Below are 26,254 nucleotides of genomic sequence, written 5' to 3'. Positions count from 1 at the left end.
GCACCTACCGGCACAGCCCGCCGCACCGGCCACGTCGGGCACCACCCATCGGAGCCGCCGCCCCGGACGCCGGGGCCCTCCGCGAAGGCGGAGCAACCAGATCCCCGCCGCCACCTTCTTAGGTGTCGCGCGGCCACGCCGACGAGCACCTCAGGTGCCGGCGGAGGGAGAGGAGAGGGAGGGGGAGGCGCGGAGGGGATCTGGGGTTCGCCCCTGAGTCGCCTCATGAGAGGCGACGCGAGGGGAGGGAGGGGGGCTTTGCTCCTTCACAATCCCTTCATCTTAGCGACAACCTGATTCACCAAATCATTGCTCTCCTGAGCTCATTCCATGAGTTTCTTGCTTTTACTGGTACATGCCGCTCTTGACGTGCTGCAGCCTATTCTTTTTCATCTGCATATGCCTTCACCTTCCCACTCTGTTAAACTATATAGTTATCTGATATGGCTAGTATCTAGGGATGTAGTTATCTTGTATAACAATCTGTACTTATCCTCTGTAAACCCTAGCGGCAGCCCTAGAGGCGCCCTATATAATGATCACGAGACCACTGTGCTAGGTGTGTCGATCCAATCTATTTTCTCTTTGTTTCACATGGTATCAGGCCATCTCGCATAACTGCACGATGGGTTCTCCCTCCTCCGCCGCCATGACCTCCTCGACCCTTGCTTCTCTGCCCATGCCGACTGGTCTCCAGGCGCCGCCGTCTTCCGCTGTTCCCCAACCCTCTGCTAGCCTCATTACTGCCAAACTCACCTCCTCCAACTACCTTCTCTGGAAAGCTCAGATCCTTCCTCCCCAACCCTCCGCCGTCTTCCGCTGGTCTCCAGGCGTCACCGGCTATGTCGACGGCACCACCCCTACCCCAGATAGCCTCCTCCCGCCTGATGACAAGGGGGAGCGCGCCCCTAATCCGGAGTATGCTACTTGGTTTCGTTAGGATCAAATCATCCTGAGCTACCTGCTCGCCTCGCTCACCGACGATGTGCTTCAGCAGGTCCACCTCCTCGACACCTCCCGTGCCATCTGGGCGCACCTCGAGGAGATGTACGTCACGCACTGCTGCGCCAGCGTGGTGCAGATCAAGATGGACATGATGAACTTCCGCAAGGGCAACCTCTCCATGGTCGACTACTTCGCCAAGATCCGCTCCAACGCCGATCAGCTCGCTGCTGCGGGCCGTCCCATGCGTGAGGAGGACATCATCACCGCCTTCATCACCGGCCTTGACAGCGACTACGAGCCCCTCATCACGGCAATCATGACCCGCATCGACGTCATGACGTTGGGAGAGCTCTACTCCCATGTCATCTCCTTTGAGCGTCGCCGTGAGTATCACGCGACTCGTCTTCAACTCCACACGGGCGGCTCCTCCGCCAACTATGTCGCTCGCGACCACAACGACAACACCACCAATCGCGGCAAGGGCACCTACCGCGGCAAGGGCCGCGACAACTCCGGTGACCGCGGTGACTACAACAACAACAACCGCGGCGGGTATCGCGGTGACCGCGGCGGTGGCGGTGGAAACCGCCAGAACGGGAATGGCAACCGTGGTGGTGACCGCGGTGACCACGGTGGTGGCTGGGATTGATACGTCTCCAACGTATCTATAATTTTTGATTGCTCCATGCTACTTTATCTACTGTTGTGGACTATATTGGGCTTTATTTTCCACTTTTATATTATTTTTGGGACTAACCTATTAACCGGAGGCCCAGCCCAGAATTGCTGTTTGTTGCCTATTTCAGTATTTCGAGGAAACAGAATATCAAACGGAGTCCAAACGGAATGAAACCTTCGGGAACATGATCTTCTCACTGAACGTGATCCAGGAGACTTGGACCCTACTCCAAGAAGTTTCCGGGGAGGTCACGAGGGTGGAGGGCGCCCCCCTGGGCGTGCCCCCTGCCTCCTGGGCCCCTCGGAGCTCCACCGACGTGCTCCTTCCTCCTATATATACCTACGTACCCCCATTAGACCAAAGATGGAGCCAAAAACCTAATTCCACCGCCGCAACTTCCTGTATCCACGAGATCCCATCTTGGGGCCTGTTCCGGAGCTCCGCCGGAGAGGGCATCCATCACGGAGGGCTTCTACATCAACATCATAGCCCTTCCGATGAAGTGTGAGTAGTTTACTTCAGACCTTCGGGTCCATAGCTAGTAGCTAGATGGCTTCTTCTCTCTTTTTGGATCTCAATACAATGTTCTCCCCCTCTCTCGTGAGATCTATTCGATGTAATCTTCTTTTTTCGGTGTGTTTGTTGAGACCGATGAATTGTGGGTTTATGATCCAACTTATCTATGAATAATATTTGAATCTTCTCTGAATTCTTTTATGTATGATTAAGTTATCTTTGCAAGTCTCTTCAAATTATTCGTTTGGTTTGGCCAACTAGATTGGTAGTTCTTGCAATGGGAGAAGTGCTTAGCTTTGGGTTCAATATTGCGGTGTCCTTACTCAGTGACAGAAATAGTTGCAAGGCACGTATTGTATTGTTGCCATCAAGGATAACAAGATGGGGTTTTTATCATATTGCATGAATTTATTCCTCTACATCATGTCATCTTGCTTAAGGTGTTACTCTGTTTTTAACTTAATACTCTAGATGCATGCTGGATAGCGGTCGATGAGTGGAGTAATAGTAGTAGATGCAGGCAGGAGTCGGTCTACTTGTCACGAACGTGATGCCTATTGAAAGTGCGTTATATCGACTAGAGGGGGGGTGAATAGGCTGGTGTCGTACCCTACAGTGCAGTTAGGGGGATAGGCTTCACCAAGAGCATTGTGAAGCAAAAACATTTGACGAACCAATGGGTTATGAAAGCTTAGATCCAGATTAGGACTAATAGGAAGAGTAGCAAGTGATTCAGGAACGAAGTACATAGTAAGACCATTCGGGCATTTGATCTTGCGCCCTACAAGATGTTTAAGGTCCCTAGCAATGGCGTCAGACGATTTTGGTTTTCTGCTGGAGACCTTTCCCTGCAAAAGAGAGTTAAGCTTTCTTAGCCACCCACATCTTCAAGGGTGGCTGAGAAGCAATAAGTCTAAGTGCAGCATCTGAGAATTTTGTCTTTGGAGCCCTAGCAAACAGTCTTGCAGGCGGACAATAGTACTCATAAGAATAGGCAGAATAGTTCTTGGTCTTATGAACATGGCGGTTTGATGAACCGCTCTCATATTCATATGCATGAGTATGGTTTTCCTGCAAAACATTTGCATTAGTGCGACTCAGGTGAGTCATCTGTCTGTATGAAGCCTTTGGACCGTATGAAGCCTTTGGTCTGAGGTTTGTCTTCTTCACGTGAGGTGTCATGATGACATTCATAGGAAGATTCTCCAGACACCTTTTCGGAACCCAGCTCTTCTTCATAGGCAGTCCATTCCTGCAGTTAGTACCAATGTACCTGGCAAACACTTCACCATTCTGATTCTTAAACAGTATATAGTTTGCATCAAAGGATTCATCAATGATAATGGGGTTAGCATAAGTGAAGCCAGATAGATTGGATGGGTCTGCTGAAGGTTCCTTTGCAGCAACCCACATGGTTTTGGGGTACTGCTCAGGTTTCCAGTAAGAGCCATCAGCATTCATTTTCCTTACGAACCCAACACCCTCTTTCCTCGGGTTTCGGTTTAGTATCTGCTTTTTGAGGACATCACATAGTGTCTGATGCCCTTTAAGACTTTTGTACATCCCTGTTTCAAGCAATGTCTTCAACCTAGCATTCTCATCAGCAATAGCAGTGGTATCCTCAGCAGAGGGGTTAGTTACCACATCAACAGTTGAAGATATTGCAACAGTAGTAGCAGTAGAACATTCAGCAACAGAAGTATCATTATCACGCTCAATGCATTTAAGACATGGTGGTTCAAATCCTTCCTGAGCGGGACTGATCTGTTTGGCGCGAAGTGACTCGTTTTCCTTTTGAAGATCTTCATGAACCGCTCTCAATTTCTCAAGATCTTGCTTCCTTTGAAGATAATCATAGGAAAGCTTTTCATGAGTTGTTGAGAGAGTTTCATGACGACTTTCAAGTTCCTGATACTTAACGTGAAGATTTTTTATGTCTTCAATTAAGGATTCAGATCGAGTCATTTCAGCACCTAACAGATCATCGCTTCTGTCTAGCAGTTTTTGAATATGTTCCATAGCTTTCTGTTGTTCAGTTGCAATTTTAGCAAGTGTTTTATAGCTGGGTTTTGAGTCACAATCAGAGTCATCGTCACTAGATGTTTGATAGTGAGTAGTGCGTGTGTTTACCTTGGCACCGCGTGCCATGAAGCAGTAGGTAGAAGTGGAGTAGTCCTTGTCATTTGCATCGGTGTCGGTGACGAGGTCATTGTCTTCAGTATTGAAGATGGACTTGGCAACGTATGCTGTAGCCAGACTTGTGACGCCTGAATCGGACTCCTCCTTAGACTCCACCTCCGCCTCCTCAGAAGCGGACTCCTCCTCTGAATCCATTTCCTTGCCAACAAACGCACGTGCCTTGCCAGATGAGGTCTTCTTGTGTGATGAAGACTTTGAGGAAGACTTGGACGAAGACTTTGAGTATTTCTTCTTCTTCTTGTCGTCAGAGTCATATTCCTTGCTCTTCTTCTTCTTTTTGTTCTCATTGTCCCACTGTGGACACTCAGAGATGAAGTGGCCAGGTTTCTTGCACTTGTGACATGTTTTCTTCTTGTAGTCGTGAGCAGAAGCTTCATCATTCGTTGAGCTTGATCGGGAAGACTTTCTGAAGCCTTTCTTCTTGGTGAATTTTTGGAACTTCTTCACAAGCATAGCAAGTTCCCTTCCAATGTCTTCAGGATCATCAGAACTGCTGTCAGATTCTTCTTTAGATGAGGAGACAGCTTTTGCCTTCAAGGCACGAGTTCGCCCATAGTTTGGACCGTAGATATCTCTTTTCTCAAAAAGCTGAAACTCATGTGTATTGAGCCTCTCAAGTATGTCAGATGCATCGAGTGTCATGAAATCAGGACGTTCTTGAATCATCAGGGCTAGGATGTCAAACGAACTATCAAGTGATCTCAGTAGTGTCTTGACGACTTCATGTTTGGTGATCTCAGTAGCGCCGAGGGCTTGAAGCTCATTTGTGATGTCAGTGAGTCGGTCAAATGTGTGCTGGACATTCTCATTGTCATTTTGCTTGAAGCGGTTGAAGAGGTTGTGAAGGACACTGATTCTCTGATCTCTCTAGGTTGAGATGCCTTCATTGACCTTGGAGAGCCAGTCCCAGACCAGCTTAGATGTCTTCAAAGCACTCACACGGCCATACTGTCCTTTGGTCAGGTGACCACAGATGATATTCTTGGCAGTAGAGTCCAGTTGAACAAATTTCTTGACATCAGCAGCAGTGACACCTTCTCCAGCCTTGGGAACGCCGTTCTCGACAACATACCATAGGTCGACGTCAATGGCTTCAAGATGCATGCGCATCTTATTCTTCCAGTAGGGATATTCAGTTCCATCGAAGACGGGGCACGCAGCGGAGAATTTAATTATCCCTGCAGTCGACATAGCTAAAACTCCAGGTGGTTAAACCAAATCACACAGAACAAGGGAGCACTTTTCTCTGATACCAATTGAAAGTGCGTTATATCGACTAGAGGGGGGGTGAATAGGCGATTTTTATGAAAGTCTTCAAGACGTGGAAGTTATGAAGACAAACAATAGAAATAAACCTATTACCATGCAGCGGAAGGTAGACTACACTAGGCAAGCCATAGTCAAGTATTCAATAAAGTGAAAGCACAATGACTTAATAGCAGCAATGTAGTAAGGATCAGGTAGGAAGATATTATGAAGCCATACAGAACATGCAGTCACTCAGTGAAGACAAAAGATAGTGCAAACATACAATGACTTCACAAGGAGCAACAGTAAGTAAAGGGAAGGGAAGATGAAACCAGTGACTCGTTGAAGACAATGATTTGTTGGACCAGTTCCAGTTGCTGTGACAACTGTACGTCTGGTTGAGGCGGCTAGGTATTTAAACCTTAGGACACACAGTCCCGGACACCCAGTCCTGAACACGCAGCTCAGGACACCCAGTCCTCACCGTATTCCCCTTGAGCTAAGGTCACACAGACCTCGCCCAATCACTCTGGTAAGTCTTCAAGGTAGACTCCCAAACCTTCACAGACTTTGTTCACCGGCAATCCACAATGTCTCTTGGATGCTCAGAACGCGACGCCTAACCGGATGGAGGATGCACAGTCCTCAAGTGTAATAAGTCTTCAGATCACACAGACAAGAAGACTTAAGTGATGCCCAATTCTCTTTGGCTCTGGGTGGTTAGGGCTTTATCCTCGCAAGGAATTCTCTCTCAAAGGCTTCGAGGTGGGTTGCTCTCAAACGACAAAAGCCGTACTCTTAATCTGAGCAGCCAACCGTTTATGGTTGTGGGGGTGGGCTATTTATAGCCACTTGGCAACCTGACCTGATTTGTCCGAAATGACCCTGGGTCACTAAGGAACTGACACGTGTTCCAACGGTCAGATTTTAAACTCACACGACAACTTTACTTGGGCTACATGCAAAGCTGACTTGTCCAACTCTGGACAAGATTCGCTCTCATAGTCTTCACTCGAAGACATAGGTTTTGGTTAGGCATCACTTCAGTCATTCTGACTCGTTCTCTTGGACCCCACTTAAAACAGTACGGTGGTTCCTATGACTCAACACAAAAGAAAAAGAACTACGAAAGATCTAAGTCTTCGAGCTCCATAGGCTTCATGTGGTGTCTTCTCTTGTCATAGTCTTCAATGTGAATATCTTCATATACCACCTTTGACTTCAATGTCTTCATACATTTTTAGGGGTCATCTCTGGTAGGAAAACCGAATCAATGAGGGACTTCTACCTGTGTTATCCTGCAATTCTCATAAACACATTAGTCCCTCAACTAGGTTTGTCGTCAATACTCCAAAACCAACTAGGGGTGGCACTAGATGCACTTACAATCTCCCCCTTTTTGGTGATTGATGACAAAATAGTTGAAGTTTTCAACGGGGAATATAATCTGTGAAATTGTAAAGGATAAGGAATTGTCTTCATAAGTTGCAAGGGCTCCCCCTGAAGATGTGCATATAAGTAATTTGCTTTTGGAATGCAAATGCACATGGCAGGTTGTACTTGTGGAGATCCACTTCAACTTATGATGACAATCCACTATGCATGTGAAAGTATATGAAGATAATGACAATGCATAATGGAAAATGGACGTCTGTAGAATGATCTAAGTGCGGAATTTATCGTCGCACATGCGGAATTTATACTCGCAAAACAAAGTGGCAGATAAGTAGCAGACGACCATAGTGTTACAACTCAAAGATCCAAATGTAGCAAAATGAGAGTTGTAAGCACGAAGCAAAATATAAAGCACCCGCCCATATGGACCCGCTTGAAGACTATCAACCTCATATGCTTCTCCCCCTTTTGTCAGTAAGGACCAAAAAGGTTTGAAGACATAGAGCATCTACTCGTTCCCATGCGGAGTAGGTGAAGTAACAGGGTCGTTGGTGGTGTTTGGCGGTGCTGAAGAGCTTGGAGCAGAGTTGACGTGTGCTGAAGGAGGTGGTGGTGAAGTAGCATCATCTTCATCCTCGATAACTCTGGCAGTCACTGTTGCAGCAGATGAAGAGAACTCAGAGTCTTCAAGGGATGGAGTTCCTAGCAGCACAGCTCTTCGAGGAGGTGTGGAGTCAAACTTGAATCGCTTAGTGAAGCCATCCTCTTGGAGATCATCTTCAGAACACATCATCGTTAGCCCTTTCCATGTGCGGCGACAAGTTTCATGGGCAACGAAAGCATTCTTGGTGGCAAGATTGCGAATGCGATTAACCTCCACCAAGAGGCTTTTCATCTGACGCTTCAGCCAGTCATGATGCCTATCCTGTTTCTGATGAAGAGCCATAAGAAGCTCTCGGTCGTTGAGAACACGAGTGCGCTTCTTGGGTCTTGGAGCAGTTGTACTATCAGTGGCTTCAGTAGACGCATGTTGTGGTGCACGTGTAGTGCCGGCCAAAGGATACACCCGAGTGACTGCTTCAACTCCTTCAATGTTCTATGAGAAACTCTGATGCTCTGCATTCTGAAGACTTAGAGGTTCCTTTGCAGGCTCAGGATAGAAGGCTTCAGTAGAGATATCCACATCAGGCAGAAAAATCCTATGATTGCGAGCAGATGGCTGATATGAGATATCGGAGTGAAGTTTAATTAGCCGCATTACCCATGGGGCGTAGAACTTCAAGCCAAACAGATCAGAGCCTGATGCAGCAAGTTGGCGGATGAATAAGTCCTGTGCATTGAAGCATTTTCCATGAAGAATATAGAAGACCAAAGTCTTCATTGCACCCTCAAGCTTGGCATTTGGAGAGTGCCCTTTGATGGGCCAGAGAGTTCGCCTGATGATGTGATAGATGGTTCTTGGCAGATACTCAAGGTCTTCAACGAAGAACTCTGTTGGATAAGCAGCATCTTGGGGCAATGGCTTCATCATGCTGAGCATCTGACTCATATCAGGTTCCGGCCTCTTAAAGATGCTCTCAATAGCTTCACTATGCAGCTGACAGCCATGCTCGTAGAGATCGCCAGGAGTGGGCAAACCAGTGAGCTCAATGATGTCAAATGCATTGGCTTCGTGATGAACATTTCCAGTCATCCACTCCAAGATCCAAGTCTTCGGATCTCAGTTGTACCCGCGGATGTGAAGTGTGGCATAGAATTGGAGCAGCAACTCTTCATTCCAATGCTCTTGGTCAGTAACGAACGGCAACAGTCCAACTTCCTTGAAGCAATCCAGAGCTTCTTCCAGACAAGGCAGACCAGCTATGGCTTCAATGTCAAGGCGCTTGTGTGGGAAGATGCGACCTTGGTTGTAAAGAATACATGAGTAATTGCTTCACTGAGGATAGCTCCAGAACCGATCAGATGATATCCTTTCCCTTGAGTAGGGGTTCCTGGAGCTATCGAAGAATGTGTTGTCTGCCCTGAAGCCATTGATATTGAAGGAGCCAGGTGTTGATGCAGGACCTGGGAACCTTGGCAATCTTGGGACTGGCTTCTGTACCTGAGGCCTGTCCTCAACATGATAGTCGAACTAGGGACCTGCAGCAGACTCAGGAACAGAAGTGACTGGATCAGTGGCTTAGCGGTCTTATTTTTCCGTTGGGGAGGGCTCCACATTAGCTTCATTGGTGGTTGTGGCAGCCGCAAGATTTTCAAGCACGTTCTCCTTGAGAACTGCTTCTTGGTGGGACAGGGGAGTGGGAACTTGTGGGACTTCTTCTTCCGCGACTGATGCAGCCGGATTGTCTTCAGCAGAGACTTGAGGCCTTGGACCTTTGCGAAGCCTGCGCAACGCAGGCGACGCCTGTGGAGTTGGAGTGGGCTGGGCCTCATAGTCTTCTTCCTCTTGTGGGCGATCTGCCCATGAAGCATCCTGTGAAATTGGCGTCAGTGGACGACCAATGCTGATGAGTTCATTGTTCTGAGGAAGGACTGCACCATCTTCTACATTGTCATGTTGACCAATGTCTTCAGCAGCGATGGGATCAGCTGTTGGAAAGTCTTCAGCTTCATGAGCCTCTGTGTAAGCAGGCTCATGGATAGTCAATTGGCGTTCAGCTTCAAGATAGACCATAGAAATGGGTTCAACTATCAAGGGCTCTGTGGGAGCAGCCCGATCTTTCTTGGTCTTCCTCTTGTTCTTGGAGGGGGCAGTTGGAGAGGCTTCAGAATGTTTCCTCTTCCTGGCTTCAGCCTCAGCAGTCCTTGTCTTCTTGAGCTCTGAAGCGGTTGACCGGCTTTTTGGCTTCGAGCCAGTCAGTCTAGTTGGGAAGACAATCGGAACTGCTTCCTGCCGTGGTGCGTCAAGTTCAGCCGTAGCAGGCTTCTTCTTCTTCTTTGCGGCCATCCTGGGGTCGATGCCAGGACGCCCAAGGGCCTTGCGCTTCTCAGCCTCATTGTAGGCTTGCACACACTGTCAGCTAGAGTCTTCATGCGCTCATGCGAACCCTGAGCTTCTGCACGTTTCTTTACAAAGGCTTCCTTGAGCTCGTGCATCATACTCTTGAAGTTCTTCACTTCCTGCACGCTGAGCTTGGCCATATGCTTCTTGAACTGATCCTTTTCATAGTCAATCTTTTGCTTCAGTTCAACAATGCGCTGGGCAATGGCGAGTTCTGAAGCAATGGCGCCCTGGAAGGCGACACTGAGGCCACTTGGTAGCTGCAGATCTTCAAAGCTGATGTTTGGCGTGTCAAACCACTCGTCAATGAAGTTGTGGATGATGGTCACATCAAAGAGAGGCAGATCATTGAAGATTTCTGCTTCTTCTTTGCTCTTGATGAGTTGCTCAAGAGCGTCATCTGCTAGATCTTTATCACTTGACAGATCAATGTCGTCATTGCGCAGAATGGCAGCAGCAGTTAGCTCTTGTCCGGTGTGAGGCAGAGGCATCTTGACTTTCTGGGGCCTGGAGATGCGAGATAAGTCTTCGGACTGCACACTGTCTTCAGGAGGTGGAGTTGCCAGTGGCTTCGCCCTTGAGATTTTTGGTGAGGGGGCAGGCTTTGAAGCTTTAGGCTTCTTCATCTTCTTTGTCTTCAGTGCTGCAGGAGCTTCTTCTGATTCAGCGTCAGCTACAGGCTCATTCACTGCAGTCCCTTGAACTAAGATGCAGGTGATGAGGCCTTCAAGGTTGTAGAAAGGACCGATGACATTGGGTTCTGCATCTCGTGTGCCATCTGCCCTTGGTGCCGAGGGACCAGGGTTGAAGTCTAACCCCAAAGTCTTCTTGTTCTGCTTCGCTGAGTTCTGGGCAAACTGGAAGTTGCGCTTGAATAGATTGTCGTCACGACACCATAGTAGTGACGATGGGTGTGCATCAGTAGGCTGTGGCCCACGGACCATGCAGGGATAGAAGCCTTGTTCAATGGCTTCATCTCTGCACCTGGGCAGAAGATTCTTGTATAGGATGTCTCCCCACGGTCTCTTGATGGCGTTTTTCTCAGCATATTCATGGGTTACAAATCGGTATTTGAACCATTGTTCTGCCCAATATCTTCGAATCCATTGTTTTCGGGTCTTGCGCTGATTGTAATCCTCTTCAGGATCTGTCTTGTACAGTTCTGAGAGTTCATCTGGCAGATCTCTGGATGTTTCTCCATGATGCTTTCTGCCACCCTTCCTTGCTGCTTTCTCTGAAGCCATAAACTTTAACATGAAAGGCTTCAACACGTTCAAAGGCTTCAAAGGTTTTCGCTTGCTGGACCAACAGGAACTGGCTTCGGGAGAATTAATGTGATGCTGTAAGAATTCTGCAAATGAATGCAGACTATGAGAACCAAAGGATTCTCCCACGGACATGTACCTGTGACAGCATTAAGGTGCGAGGGAAGGGGAAGAGGTCATATGCATTCTCAGAAGATTTTGAAGATAAATCAGTTTAGAAGACATTGACCTCATCGTGCGAAGACATTCACTCATAGATAAGGAGTTGGTTCTAGATTTGTACGAATCCACAGATCAGTACAAGTGAGGAATCTAACTACTTTGTGAAGGAAAAGTGAATATACTAGGCATGTTATGAGATGCAGTATGAGATAGATCTAACTTGTGTGAATAGAAACTGCTTGTGGTAGAAAGTGACAAATCCATAGGATCAACGGTGCTGTAAAAAGGAAGTTTTATTTACCACACTAAGAACTGCTAGACGAAGTGGAAGATGAGGCCGAGCAGTTCGATCTTCCATGCCCTAACATGGCGACGGAGGACACCTACGGCGACGGCGAAGAGGACGATATCCGCGGTCGGCGTGAAGACGGCGTCGGAGAGGTTGCGGCAGCGAAGCGCTTCGTCGCCGGCGTCGTCGAGGGCTAGTGGTGGCGCTAGGGTTCGTGCGGGAGTGGAAGAAGAGATAATGACCGCTGTGAAGTGTGTATTTATAGGTACATGGGCGGCACTGCGCTATTACACAGGTGCCCCTGGCGATTCGCATCTGAGGAACACGTGGCCATTATGTAGAATTTTGGGGTTTATTCCACGTCCCACGCACGGCTTGATTGTCGGGTGGTCGTTCCTACTTCTCCGGGTTTCATGTGGAGGAATGAGCATTGAAAACGGACTTAATGGTTGTCTCTGTATCTTCTGCTGACAAGGACGCAGAGAAGACATTCGACAGTTTCAATAGAATGCATATGATTTGGAGAGATAGAATTTGAGATAGAAAGCATAGAGAGGTTAGGGTCCGATCACATTCACTTAGTTCAAAAGATTCAACAATGAAGACATAGCTATAAGTGAATGCTATAGAGGACAGAACACTAATATATATATATATATATAATCAACATAGTGAAGATAATCATGAAGATATGTTGAGATCAAAGCCAAACCAAATGTGAAGACATTGCAAGGTAACGCCATGAGTGAAACACTTCAAAATAGAACATTTGGTGGTGGCATTACCCACCATATAGGAAGTATTAGACCCAGACATGGCGCACAATTATCGTGGCGCTCCGAAGTCAAATTCCACATTAATGTATTCACACTTAGAATGTATGTCTTCATTGATTGAAGATATACTTTACTTCGTGTGTTGCACATCTAAGTCATCAATATGCATAAGGGTTAGGATGTGTGCCTGATCACAGGACATTTGAGGATTCCAGGATATTTAGCTCACACCGTAACTTGCAAAATCTCTTCTCATCCAAGGGCTTGGTGAAGATATCTGCCAATTAATCTTCAGTGTTGACGTGTATGATATCAATATCTTCCTTCACAACATGATCTCTGAGAAAGTGATGACGAATTTCAATGTGCTTTGTCTTCGAGTGCTGAACTGGGTTGTTGGCGATCTTGATGGCGCTTTCGTTGTCGCAGTAAAGTGGCACTTGCTTCAGATGAATGCCATAGTCCTTGAGTGTTTGCTTCATCCACAGAAGCTAAGCGCAGCAAGATCCAGCAGCAATGTATTCAGATTCTGCAGTGGAGAGAGATACACAGTTCTGCTTCTTTGAAGACCAACATACAAGTGATTGTCCCAGAAAGTGACATGTGCCTGATGTAGACTTGCGATCAACTTTGTCACCAGCATAATCAGCATCCGAGAACCCAACCAGATCAAACTCTGAGCCCTTTGGATACCATAATCCTAGAGTTGGGGTGTGAGCCAAATATCGAAGAATTCACTTCACAGCTAAGTGATGCGACTCCTTCGGTGCCGCTTGAAATCGAGCACACATGCAAACACTAAGCATAGTATCTGGCCTAGATGCACATAGATAAAGTAAAGAACCAATCATGGAGCAGTATACCTTTTGATCGAACTCTTTACCATTGTCGTCGGGACCCGGATGATGTTTGGCTGGCATAGGTGTTGTGAAGCCTTTGCAGTCTTGCATACCAAACTTCTTCAGGCAATCTTTGAGATACTTCTCTTGAGATATGAAGATGCCGTTGCGTTGTTGTCATATTGGAAGACCGAGGAAGAACTTCAGCTCTCCCATCATGGACATCTGATATTGCTCTTGCATCATATATCCAAACTCTTCACTGTACTTCTGATTGGTGCAGCCGAAGATAATGTCATCCACATATATTTGGCACACAAACAGTTCACCATCATATGTCTTCGTGAAGAGAGTGGGGTCTAGGGAACCAGGTATGAAGCCTTTGCTCTTCAGGAAGTATTTGAGTGTGTCATACCAGGCCCGAGGGGCTTGTTTGAGGCCATACAGTGCCTTGTTGAGCTTGTATACCATGTCAGGATGTTTTGGATCATCAAAGCCAGACGGTTGTGCAACATACACTTCTTCTTCAATCTTGCCATTGAGAAAAGCACTCTTCACATCCATTTGATATAGAAGTATGTTGTGATGATTTGCATGGGCCAGCAGTATGCGTATGGCTTCAAGTCTAGCCACAGGAGCAAATGTTTCATCGAAGTCAATGCCTTCCACTTGAGTATATCCTTGAGCAACGAGACGAGCTTTGTTTCTGACAACTTGACCATGCTCATCTTGCTTGTTGCCGTATATCTATTTGGTGCCTATTATATTGTGCTTCCGTGGATCAGGACGCTTAACTAGTTCCCATACATTATTCAGCTCAAACTGTTGAAGCTCTTCTTGCATAGCTTGAATCCATTCAGGTTCCATGAAGGCTTCTTCAACTTTCTTGGGTTCTGTTATTGAGATGAATGCGAAGTGCCCACAGAAATTTGCTAGCTGAGTTGCCCTTGAACGAGTGAGTGGACCGGGTGCATTGATGCTATCAATTATTCTTTCAATCTGCACTTCATTGGCAACGCGAGGATGTACAGGGCGAAGACTTTGCTCTTGCTGATCATTGTCGTTGTTAGAAGGAATGTCTTCAGGCTGAGCATTGTCTTCATGTTGATCAGGTGCTGAGATGATAAGTTCTTCTTCAGGATGAGCTTCAGAAGGTATAATTTCTCCAGTTCCCATTAGCTTGATTGATTCACTGGATGGAACTTCATCTAGCACATTTGGCAGTTGCTCTCTTTGTGAACCATTGGTCTCATCGAACCGCACATCCACTGTTTCAACCACTTTGTAATGAAAGAGATTGAAGACTCTGTAGGAGTGCGAATCCTTTCCATATCCAAGCATAAAACCCTCATGTGCTTTTGGTGCAAACTTTAAGGTGTGATGTGGGTCCTTGATCCAGCACCTTGCGGGAAATACTCTGAAGTAACTGACATTTGGCTTCTTGCTAGTAAGGAGCTCATAAGATGTCTTGTTCAGAAGCTTATGAAGATAAACACGATTGATTGTATGGCATGCAGTATCAATGGCTTCAGGCCAGAATTTTCTTGGGGTCTTGTATTCATCTAGCATCGTTCTGGCCATCTCAATGAGTGTTCTGTTCTTGCGTTCGACGACGCCATTCTGCTGTGGCGTGTACGGGGCTGAGAATTCATGTGTGATGCCCAAGGTATCAAGATATGTATCAAGGCCAGTGTTCTTGAATTCAGTGCCATTGTCACTTCTGATGTGCTTTATCTTGGCGTCATAATTGTTCATAGCTCGATTGGCGAAGCGTCTGAAGACATCCTGCACTTCAGTCTTGTAAAGGATTATGTGCACCCAAGTGTATCTAGAGTAATCATCAACAATAACGAAGCCATAGAGGCATGTAGTAGTAGTAAGAGTTGAGTAATGAGTGGGACCGAAAAGATCCATGTGAAGCAGTTCGAAGGGTCAAGTAGTGGTCATGATTGTCTTCGAGGGATGTTTGGCCCTCGTCATCTTTCCTGCCTCACAGGCACCGCATAAGTGTTCTTTCTTGAACTTGACGCCCTCGATGCCTATGACATGCTTCTTCTTTGCCAGGGTGTGGAGGTTCCTCATGCCAGCATGCCCAAGCCTCCGATGCCAGAGCCAGCATTCCGAAGCTTTTGCTAGAAGACATACGGCAAGATGTTGTCCTGCTGAGAAATCTACCACATACAAATCATCTTTTCGATACCCTTCAAACACTAGAGACTAGTCAGATTCCATTAGTACAAGGCAACGATATTTTCCAAATATTACGATCATGTTCAAATCGCAAAGCATTGAGACGGACATTAAGTTGAAGCCAAGGGATTCAACAAGCATGAATTTATCCATGTGTTGATCCCTTGAGATTGCAACTCTACCTAGACCCAATACCTTACTTTTACCAGTGTCAGCAAATGTGATGTGGCTCTTGTCGGATGGACGTAAGGTTGAGTCCATAAGAAGACTTCTTTTGCCAGTCATGTGATTTGTACACCCACTATCAATAATCCATTCTGAAGACGCTGGTGTCGTACCCTACAATACAGTTAGGGGGATAGGCTACACCAAGAGCATTGTGAAGCAAAAACATTTGACGAACCAATGGGTTATAAAAGCTTAGATCCAGATTAGGACTAATAGGGAGAGTAGCAAGCGATTCAGGAACGAAGTACATAGTAAGACCATTCGGACATTTGATCTTGCGCCCTACAAGATGTTTAACGTCCCCAGCAATGGCGTCAGACGATTTTGGTTTTCTGCTGGAGACCTTTCCCTGCAAAAGAGAGTTAAGCTTTCTTAGCCACCCACATCTTCAAGGGTGGCTGAGAAGCAATAAGTCTAAGTGCAGCATCTGAGAATTTTGGCTTTGGAGCCCTAGCAAACAGTCTTGCAGGCGGACAATAGTAGTCATAAGAATAGGCAGAATAGTTCTTGGTCTTATGAACATGGCGGTTTGATGAACCGCTCTCATATTCATATGCCTGAGTATGGTTTCCCTGCAAAACATTTGCGTTAGTGCGACTCAGGTGAGTCCTCTGTCTGTATGAAGCCTTTGGACCGTATGAAGCCTTTGGTCTGAGGTTTGTCTTCTTCACGTGAGGTGTCATGATGACATTCACAGGAAGATTCTCCAGACACCTTTTCGGAACCCAGATCTTCTTCATAGGCAGTCCATTCCTGCAGTTAGTACCAATGTACCTGGCAAACACTTCACCATTCTGATTCTTAAACAGTATATAGTTTGCATCAAAGGATTCATCAATGATAATGGGGTTAGCACAAGTGAAGCCAGATAGATTGGATGGGTCTGCTGAAGGTTCCTTTGCAGCAACCCACATGGTTTTGGGGTACTGCTCAGGTTTCCAGTAAGAGCCATCAACATTCATTTTCCTTACGAACCCAACACCCTCTTTCCTCGGGTTTCGGTTCAGTATCTGCTTTTTGAGGACATCACATAGTGTCTGATGCCCTTTAAGACTTTTGTACATCCCTGTTTCAAGCAATGTCTTCAACCTAGCATTCTCATCAGCAATAGCAGTGGTATCCTCAGTAGAGGGGTTAGTTACCACATCAACAGTTGAAGATATTGCAACAGTAGTAGCAGTAGAACATTCAGCAACAGAAGTAGCATTATCACGCTCAATGCATTTAAGACATGGTGGTTCAAATCCTTCCTGAGCGGGACTGATCTGTTTGGCGCGAAGTGACTCGTTTTCCTTTTGAAGATCTTCATGAACCGCTCTCAATTTCTCAAGATCTTGCTTCCTTTGAAGATAATCATAGGAAAGCTTTTCATGAGTTGTTGAGAGAGTTTCATGACGACTTTCAAGTTCCTGATACTTAACGTGAAGATTTTTTATGTCTTCAATTAAGGATTCAGATCGAGTCATTTCAGCACCTAACAGATCATCGCTTCTGTCTAGCAGTTTTTGAATATGTTCCATAGCTTCCTGTTGTTCAGTTGCAATTTTAGCAAGTGTTTTGTAGCTGGGTTTTGAGTCACAATCAGAGTCATCGTCACTAGATGTTTGATAGTGAGTAGTGCGTGTGTTTACCTTGGCACCGCGTGCCATGAAGCAGTAGGTAGAAGTGGAGTAGTCTTTGTCATTTGCATCGGTGTCGGTGACGAGGTCATTGTCTTCAGTATTGAAGATGGACTTGGCAACGTATGCTGTAGCCAGACTTGCGGCGCCTGAATCGGACTCCTCCTCAAACTCCACCTCCGCCTCCTCAGAAGCGGACTCCTCCTCTGAATCCATTTCCTTGCCAACAAACGCACGTGCCTTGCCAGATGAGGTCTTCTTGTGTGATGAAGACTTTGAGGAAGACTTGGACGAAGACTTTGAGTATTTCTTCTTCTTCTTGTCGTCAGAGTCATATTCCTTGCTCTTCTTCTTCTTTTTGTTCTCATTGTCCCACTGTGGACACTCAGAGATGAAGTGGCCAGGTTTCTTGCACTTGTGACATGTTTTCTTCAGGTAGTCGGGAGCAGAAGCTTCATCATTTCTTGAGCATGATCGGGAAGACTTTCTGAAGCCTTTCTTCTTGGTGAATTTTTGGAACTTCTTCACAAGCATAGCAAGTTCCCTTCCAATGTCTTCAGGATCATCAGAACTGCTGTCAGATTCTTCTTCAGATGAGGAGACAACTTTTGCCTTCAAGGCACAAGTTCGCCCATAGTTTGGACCGTAGATATCTCTTTTCTCAAAAAGCTGAAACTCATGTGTATTGAGCCTCTCAAGTATGTCAGATGGATCGAGTGTCTTGAAATCAGGACGTTCTTGAATCATCAGGGCTAGGATGTCAAACGAACTATCAACTGATCTCAGTAGTGTCTTGACGACTTCATGTTTGGTGATCTCAGTAGCACCGAGGGCTTGAAGCTCATTTGTGATGTCAGTGAGTCGGTCAAATGTGTGCTGGACATTCTCATTGTCATTTCGCTTGAAGCGGTTGAAGAGGTTGCGAAGGACACTGATTCTCTGATCTCTCTAGGTTGAGATGCCTTCATTGACCTTGGAGAGCCAGTCCCAGACCAGCTTAGATGTCTTCAGAGCACTCACACGGCCATACTGTCCTTTGGTCAGGTGACCACAGATGATATTCTTGGAAGTAGAGTCCAGTTGAACAAATTTCTTGACATCAGCAGCAGTGACACCTTCTCCAGCCTTGGGAACGCCGTTCTCGACAACATACCATAGGTCGACGTCAATGGCTTCAAGATGCATGCGCATCTTATTCTTCCAGTAGGGATATTCAGTTCCATCGAAGACGGGGCACGCAGCGGAGACTTTAATTATCCCTGCAGTCGACATAGCTAAAACTCCAGGTGGTTAAACCGAATCACACAGAACAAGGGAGCACTTTGCTCTGATACCAATTGAAAGTGCGTTATATCGACTAGAGGGGGGGGGGTGAATAGGCGATTTTTATGAAAGTCTTCAAAACGTGGAAGTTATGAAGACAAACGATAGAAATAAACCTATTACCATGCAGCGGAAGGTAGACTACACTAGGCAAGCCATAGTCAAGTATTCAATAAAGTGAAAGCACAATGACTTAATAGCAGCAATGTAGTAAGGATCAGGTAGGAAGATATTATGAAGCCATACAGAACATGCAGTCACTTAGTGAAGACAAAAGATAGTGCAAACATACAATGACTTCACAAGGAGCAACAGTAAGTAAAGGGAAGGGAAGATGAAACCAGTGACTCGTTGAAGACAATGATTTGTTGGACCAATTCCAGTTGCTGTGACAACTGTACGTCTGGTTGGGGCGGCTAGGTATTTAAACCTTAGGACACACAGTCCCGGACACCCAGTCCTGAACACGCAGCTCAGGACACCCAGTCCTCACCGTATTCCCCTTGAGCTAAGGTCACACAGACCTCGCCCAATCACTCTGGTAAGTCTTCAAGGTAGACTCCCAAACCTTCACAGACTTCATTCACCGGCAATCCACAATGTCTCTTGGATGCTCAGAACGCGATGCCTAACCGGTTGGAGGATGCATAGTCCTCAAGTCTAATAAGTCTTCAGATCACACAGACAAGAAGACTTAAGTGATGCCCAATTCTCTTTGGCTCTGGGTGGTTAGGGCTTTATCCTCGCAAGGAATTCTCTCTCAAAGGCTTCGAGGTGGGTTGCTCTCAAACGACAAAAGCCGTACTCTTAATCTGAGCAGCCAACTGTTTATGGTTGTGAGGGGTGGGCTATTTATAGCCACTTGGCAACCCGACCTGATTTGTCCGAAATGATGCTGGGTCACTAAGGAACTGACACGTGTTCCAACGGTCAGATTTCAAACTCACACGGCAACTTTACTTGGGCTACAAGCAAAGCTGACTTGTCCGACTCTGGACAAGATTCGCTCTCATAGTCTTCACTCGAAGACATAGGTTTTGGTTAGGCATCACTTCAGTCATTCTGACTGGTTCTCTTGGACCCCACTTAACAGTACGGTGGTTCCTATGACTCAACACAAAAGAAAAAGAACTACGAAAGATCTAAGTCTTCGAGCTCCATAGGCTTCTTGTGGTGTCTTCTCTTGTCATAGTCTTCAATGTGAATATCTTCATATACCACCTTTGACTTCAATGTCTTAATACATTTTTAGGGGTCATCTTTGGTAGGAAAACCGAATCAATGAGAGACTTCTACCTGTGTTATCCTGCAATTCTCATAAACACATTAGTCCCTCAACTATGCACTTACACCTATATACATAATCATACCTAGATAACCTCATAACTATGCTCAATTCTATCAATTGCTCAATAGTAATTTGTTCACCCACCGTAGAATATCTATGCTCTTGAGAGAAGCCACTAGTGAAACCTATGGCCCCCGCGTCTATTCTCATCATATCAATCTCCATTACTTTATTTTACTTGTTTTGCTTTTACTTTTCACTTTGCATCTTTATACCAAAAATACAAAAATATTATCTCTATCAGATCTCACTCTCGTAAGTGACCGTGAAGGGATTGACAACCCCTAAGCGTTGGTTGGGAGTTGCTACCATTTTGTGCAGGTACGAGGGACTTGCGCGTGACCTCCTACTGGATTGATACCTTGGTTCTCAAAAACTAAGGGAAATACTTACGCTACTGTGCTGCATCACCCCCTCCTCTTCGGGGAAAACCAACGCTAGCTCGAGACGTAGCAAGAAGGATTTCTGGCACCGTTTCCGGGGAGGCCTACGCCAAGTCAAGTCAAGATTTACTCTCCCGTGAACAAGGCATTTCTAGCGCCGTTGCCGGGGAAGCCTACGCAAAAGTCAACATACCAAGTACCCGTCACAATCTCTATTTCTCGCATTACATTATTTGCCATTTGCCTCTCGTTTTCCTCTCCCCCACTTCACCCTTGCCATTTTATTCGCCCTCTCTTTCCCTTTGCCTTTTGTTTGCTCGTGTGTTATTTGCTTGCTTGTCGTGATGGCCCAAGATGCTACCAAATTGTGTGACTTCACCAATACTAATAACAATGATTTCCTTAGCACTCCGATTGCTCCTCTTGCCAATACTGAATCTTGATGAATCTGATTATGATCTTCCCTTACCTAGAAGGCGTTCTAAGAATTCTGAGTTTTTAGATCCTAATGATGAAATTGATAAAAAAGGGATTGAAAGAAATAAAAATCTAGATATTGCTAAACCCACTATTTTGGATCTCAAGGAATTTAACTATGAAAATTGCTCTTTAATTGATTGTATTTCCTTGTTGCAATCCTTGTTAAATTCTCCTCATGCTTATAGTCGAAATAAGGCCTTTACCGAACACATTGTTGACGCCTTAATGCAATCTTATGAAGAAAAGATTGAGTTGAAAGTTTCTATCCCTAGAAAACTCCATGATGAGTGGGAACCTACAATTAAGATTAAAATTAAAAATTATGAGTTTCATTCTTTGTGTGATTTGGGTGCTAGTGTCTCTACTATCCCCAAAGCTTTGTGTGATTTGCTAGATTTCCGTGACCTTGATGATTGCTCTCTAAACTTGCATCTTGCGGATTCCACTATTAAAAAGCCTATGGGAAGAATTAATGATGTTCTTATTGTTGCAAATAGGAATTATGTGCCCGTAGATTTTATCGTTCTTGATATAGATTGCAATCCTTCATGTCCTATTATTCTTGGTAGACCTTTCCTTAGAACGATTGGTGCAATTATTGGTATGAAGGAAGGGAATATTAAATTCCAATTTCCCTTAAAGAAGGGCATGGAACACTTTCCTAGAAAGAAAATAAAATTACCATATGAATCTATCATGAGAGCCACTTATGGATTGCCTACCAAAGATGGCAATACCTAGATCTATCCTTGCTTTTATGCCTAGCTAGGGGCGTTAAACGATAGCGCTTGTTGGGAGGCAACCCAATTTTATTTTGTGTTTTTTGTTTTTGGTTCTGTTTAGGAATAAATAATCCATCTAGATTCTGTTTAGATGTGGTTTTATCTTTTAATTAGTGTTTGTGCCAAGTTAATCCTATTAGATCTTCTTGGAAGATAGTTATTTGATCTTGCTGTAATTTCCAGAATCTTTGCGCTCACTGCCCGAATTGTCAAAAATCACCAGAACGTGATAAAATAGTGATTCCAATTGATGCTGATCAATAAAAAAATTTCCCAGGTCGTCTTATTTTGGTAGAATATTTTGGGTTCCAGAAGTTTGAGTTAGTAATAGATTACTACAGACTGTTCTGTTTTTGAAAGCACTGGTGGAAAAACAGGCTTCCGTCTAGCCCCATAAGTCGCGAAGCTGTAGGAACCGCGACTAATGGGACCTTTAGTCGCGGTTCTGGAGGTGAACCGCGACCAAAGGCCTGGGCCCAGGGCGCTCGGTGGCCAGCTGGCGCACGTGAGGGTCTTTAGTCGCGGTTGGCCAGGACAACCGCGACTAAAGGCCTTCGGGCACCTTTAGTCACGGTTTGCCAGGCCAACCGCAACTAAAGCCCCTCCCCTATATATACCCATCCAGCAGCCAACACTTAGCCATTTGGAGCCATTCTCTTCACAAGTGGGTGTAGGTTTGCTTTTGGTTCCTCTTATGCACATAAGGTGTTTGATGAAATGCCCCAAGAGTATGAAACAAACATGACATGAAGTGTTGGAGCCACACTCCTCGATCGCGGTTAGCAACTTGATGAATCTTTGATGTGTCATTGATAAAATATGCATGTGTGCAGTTCATTGTTTAATTTATATTGTTTGTAGCTAGTTAGTTTAACAAATGCATGATGGTTAATTATATATTTTATATTATAATAATGCAGATGAATCGGCAATGGATGTACGGTAACCGACTCTCCGGCGAGTTCAGTACGGGTTTGAAAGATTTCCTCGTAGTGGCTAATGCGAACAAGCAGGGGGGTTTTGTTATCTGTCCATGTGTTATCTGTAAGAATCAGAAGGGTTACTCTTCCTCAAGAGATGTTCACATGCATCTGCTTCGGCACGGTTTCATGCCAAGCTATAATTGTTGGACCAAGCATGGAGAAAGAGGGGTTATAATGGAAGAAGATGAAGAAGGGGATGATTTCATCGATGAAAGCTATCTTGCTCATTTCGGTGATACTTTCATGGAGGATGCTGAAGGTGAAGGGGAAGGTGAAGAAGAGGCACGTGATGATCCCGTTGATGATCTTGGTCGGACCATTGCTGATGCACGGAGACGCTGCGAAACTGAAAAGGAGAGGGAGAATTTGGATCGCATGTTAGAGGATCACAGAAAGGCGCTGTACCCCAGATGCGATGATGGTCTGAAAAAGCTGGGCTGCACACTGGATTTGCTGAAATGGAAGGCAGAGGCAGGTGTAGCTGACTCGGCATTTGAAAACTTGCTGAAAATGTTGAAGAATATGTTTCCAAAGGATAACGAGTTGCCCGCCAGTACGTACGAAGCAAAGAAGGTTGTCTGCCCTCTAGGTTTAGAGGTTCTGAAGATACATGCATGCATCAACGACTGCATCCTCTACCGCGGTGAATACGAGAATTTGAATGAATGCCCGGTATGCAGTGCATTGCGTTATAAGATCAGAGGCGATGACCCTGGTGACGATGTTGAGGGCCAGAAACCCAGGAAGAGGGTTCCCGCCAAGGTGATGTGGTATGCTCCTATAATACCACGGTTGAAACGTCTGTTCAGGAACAAAGAGCATGCCAAGTTGTTGCGATGGCACAAAGAGGACCGTAAGTCGGACGGGGAGTTGAGACACACCGCAGATGGAACGCAATGGAGAAAGATCGACAGATGGTTCAAAGATTTTGCAGCTGACGCAAGGAACATAAGATTTGCTCTAAGTACGGATGGCATGAATCCTTTTGGCGAGCAGAGCTCCAGCCATAGCACCTGGCCCGTGACTCTATGCATCTACAACCTTCCTCCTTGGTTGTGCATGAAGCGGAAGTTCATTATGATGCCAGTGCTCATCCAAGGTCCGAAGCAACCCGGCAGCGACATCGATGTGTACCTAAGGCCATTAGTTGATGAACTTTTACAGCTGTGGGGTGGTGTCCGTGTGTGGGATGAGCACAAACAAGAGGAATTTAACCTACGAGCGTTGCTTTTCGTAACCATCAACGATTGGCCTGCTCTTAGTAACCTTTCGGGACTGTCAAATAAGGGATACAATGCATGCACGCACTGCTTACATGAGACTGAAAGTGTACATTTGCCAAATTCATCCAGTAAGAAAGAAAGGCAAGCATTACAACGGCAAGGCAGATCACCGGCCGAAGCCTGCGGAATGCACTGGTGCTGAGGTATTTGATATGGTCAAGGATTTGAAAGTCATCTTTGGAAAGGGTCCTGGCGGACAATCAGTTCCGAAGGGAGCTGACGGGCACGCAGCCATGTGGAAGAAGAAATCTATATTCTGGGAGGTAGAATATTGGAAAGTCCTAGATGTCCGCTCTGCAATCGACGTGATGCACGTTACGAAGAATATTTGCGTGAACCTCCTAAGCTTCTTGGGCGTGTATGGGAAGACAAATGATACAAAGGAAGCACGACAGGACCAGCAACGTTTGAAAGACCCTGATGACCGGCATCCGGAATGGTTTCAAGGTCGTGCCAGCTACGCTCTGACCAAAGAAGAGAAGGTCATCTTTTTTGAATGCCTGAGCAGTATGAAGGTCCCGTCTGGATTCTCGTCCAATATAAAGGGAATAATAAACATGGCGGAGAAAAAGTTCCAAAACCTGAAGTCTCACGACTGCCACGTGATTATGACGCAATTGCTTCCGATTGCTTTGAGGGGGCTCCTGCCGGAAAATGTTCGAGTAGCCATTGTGAAGCTATGTGCATTCCTCAATGCAATCTCTCAGAAGGTAATCAATCCAGAAGTTCTACCACGGTTACAGAACGATGTGATCCAATGTCTTGTCAGTTTCGAGTTGGTATTCCCGCCATCCTTCTTCAATATTATGACGCACCTCCTGGTTCACCTAGTCGAAGAGATTTTCGTTCTCGGTCCTGTATTTCTACACAATATGTTCCCCTTCGAGAGGTTCATGGGAGTATTAAAGAAATATGTTCGTAACCGTGCTAGGCCAGAAGGAAGCATCGCCAAGGGCTATGGAAATGAGGAGGTAATTGAGTTTTGTGTTGACTTTGTTCCTGACCTTAAGCCGATTGGTCTTCCTCGATCGCGGCACGAGGGGAGACTAAGTGGAAAAGGCACGATCGGAAGGAAATCAACGATATGTATGGACGGCCATTCTCTGACTGAAGCACACCACACTGTACTGACCAATTCCAGCTTGGTGGCTCCGTACTTTGAGAAACACAAGAATATTTTACGCTCGGACAACCCGGGGAAGCCTGAATCCTGGATTAGGAAGGCCCACATGGAGACTTTCGGAAGTTGGTTGAGAAAACATTTAATGAATGACAATGATGTTGTAGATCAGCTGTACATGTTGGCCAAGACACCATCTTCGACTATAACGACTTTCCAAGGGTACGAGATAAATGGGAATACATTTTACACTATCGCCCAAGATAAAAAGAGCACCAACCAAAACAGTGGTGTCCGCTTTGATGCAGCAACCGAGAATGGGCAAAAGGTCACATATTATGGTTACATAGAGGAGATATGGGAACTTGACTATGGGCCCTCCTTTAAGGTCCCTTTGTTCCGGTGCAAATGGTTCAAGCTAACAGGAGGTGGGGTAAAGGTGGACCAGCAATACGGAATGACAATGGTGGATTTCAACAATCTTGGTTACCTTGACGAACCATTCGTCCTAGCGAAAGATGTCGCTCAGGTTTTCTATGTGAAGGACATGAGTAGCAAACCGAGGAAACGGAAAGATAAGAAAACGATCAGTACATCATGCGATGATCCAAAGCGCCACATTGTTCTTTCAGGGAAAAGAAACATCGTGGGAGTGAAGGACAAGACAGACATGTCAGAAGATTATAATATGTTTGCTGAAATTCCGCCCTTCAAAGTGAACACCGACCCAAGCATTAAGTTAAATGATGAGGATGCTCCATGGATACGGCACAATCGTAAGCAAGCAGGGACACAAGGGAAGAAATGATGTGTAATAATTTATTCTACCAAACTTTGTTGAATGGATCATGTGAATTATATTACCCGTGATGTGTTTGGTGTCCATTTTCGAATGATTCGAGATACCACTGATGATACATGAAATTAAACAGAAAACAATACAAATTAAAAAGAAAACAATACAAATTAAACAGAAAACAATACAAATTAAAAAGAAAACAATACAAATTAAACAGAAAACAATACAAATTAAAAAGAAAACAATACAAATTAAACAGAAAACAATACAAATTAAACAGAAAACAATACAAATTAAAAAGAAAACAATACAAATTAAACAGAAAACAGGTTTGGGGGGGGGGGGCTGAAACCCTAAACCTGCGGCGGCCTTTAGTCGCGGTTGGCGACGAGACCCGCGACT

General features: G+C 45.5%; 1 pseudogene; it reads left to right on the top strand.

The window, feature by feature from the left end:
• The window catches only part of LOC119332879, a 51,466-nt pseudogene that overhangs the window by 6,404 nt on the left and 18,808 nt on the right, over window positions 1-26,254 (top strand).

Source organism: Triticum dicoccoides, chromosome 7A, assembly GCF_002162155.2.
Source record: "Triticum dicoccoides isolate Atlit2015 ecotype Zavitan chromosome 7A, WEW_v2.0, whole genome shotgun sequence".
Taxonomy (NCBI): domain Eukaryota; kingdom Viridiplantae; phylum Streptophyta; class Magnoliopsida; order Poales; family Poaceae; genus Triticum; species Triticum dicoccoides.
The sequence above is the reverse complement of the archived record's forward strand: the minus strand, read 5'-3'. Positions and strand labels throughout refer to the sequence as shown.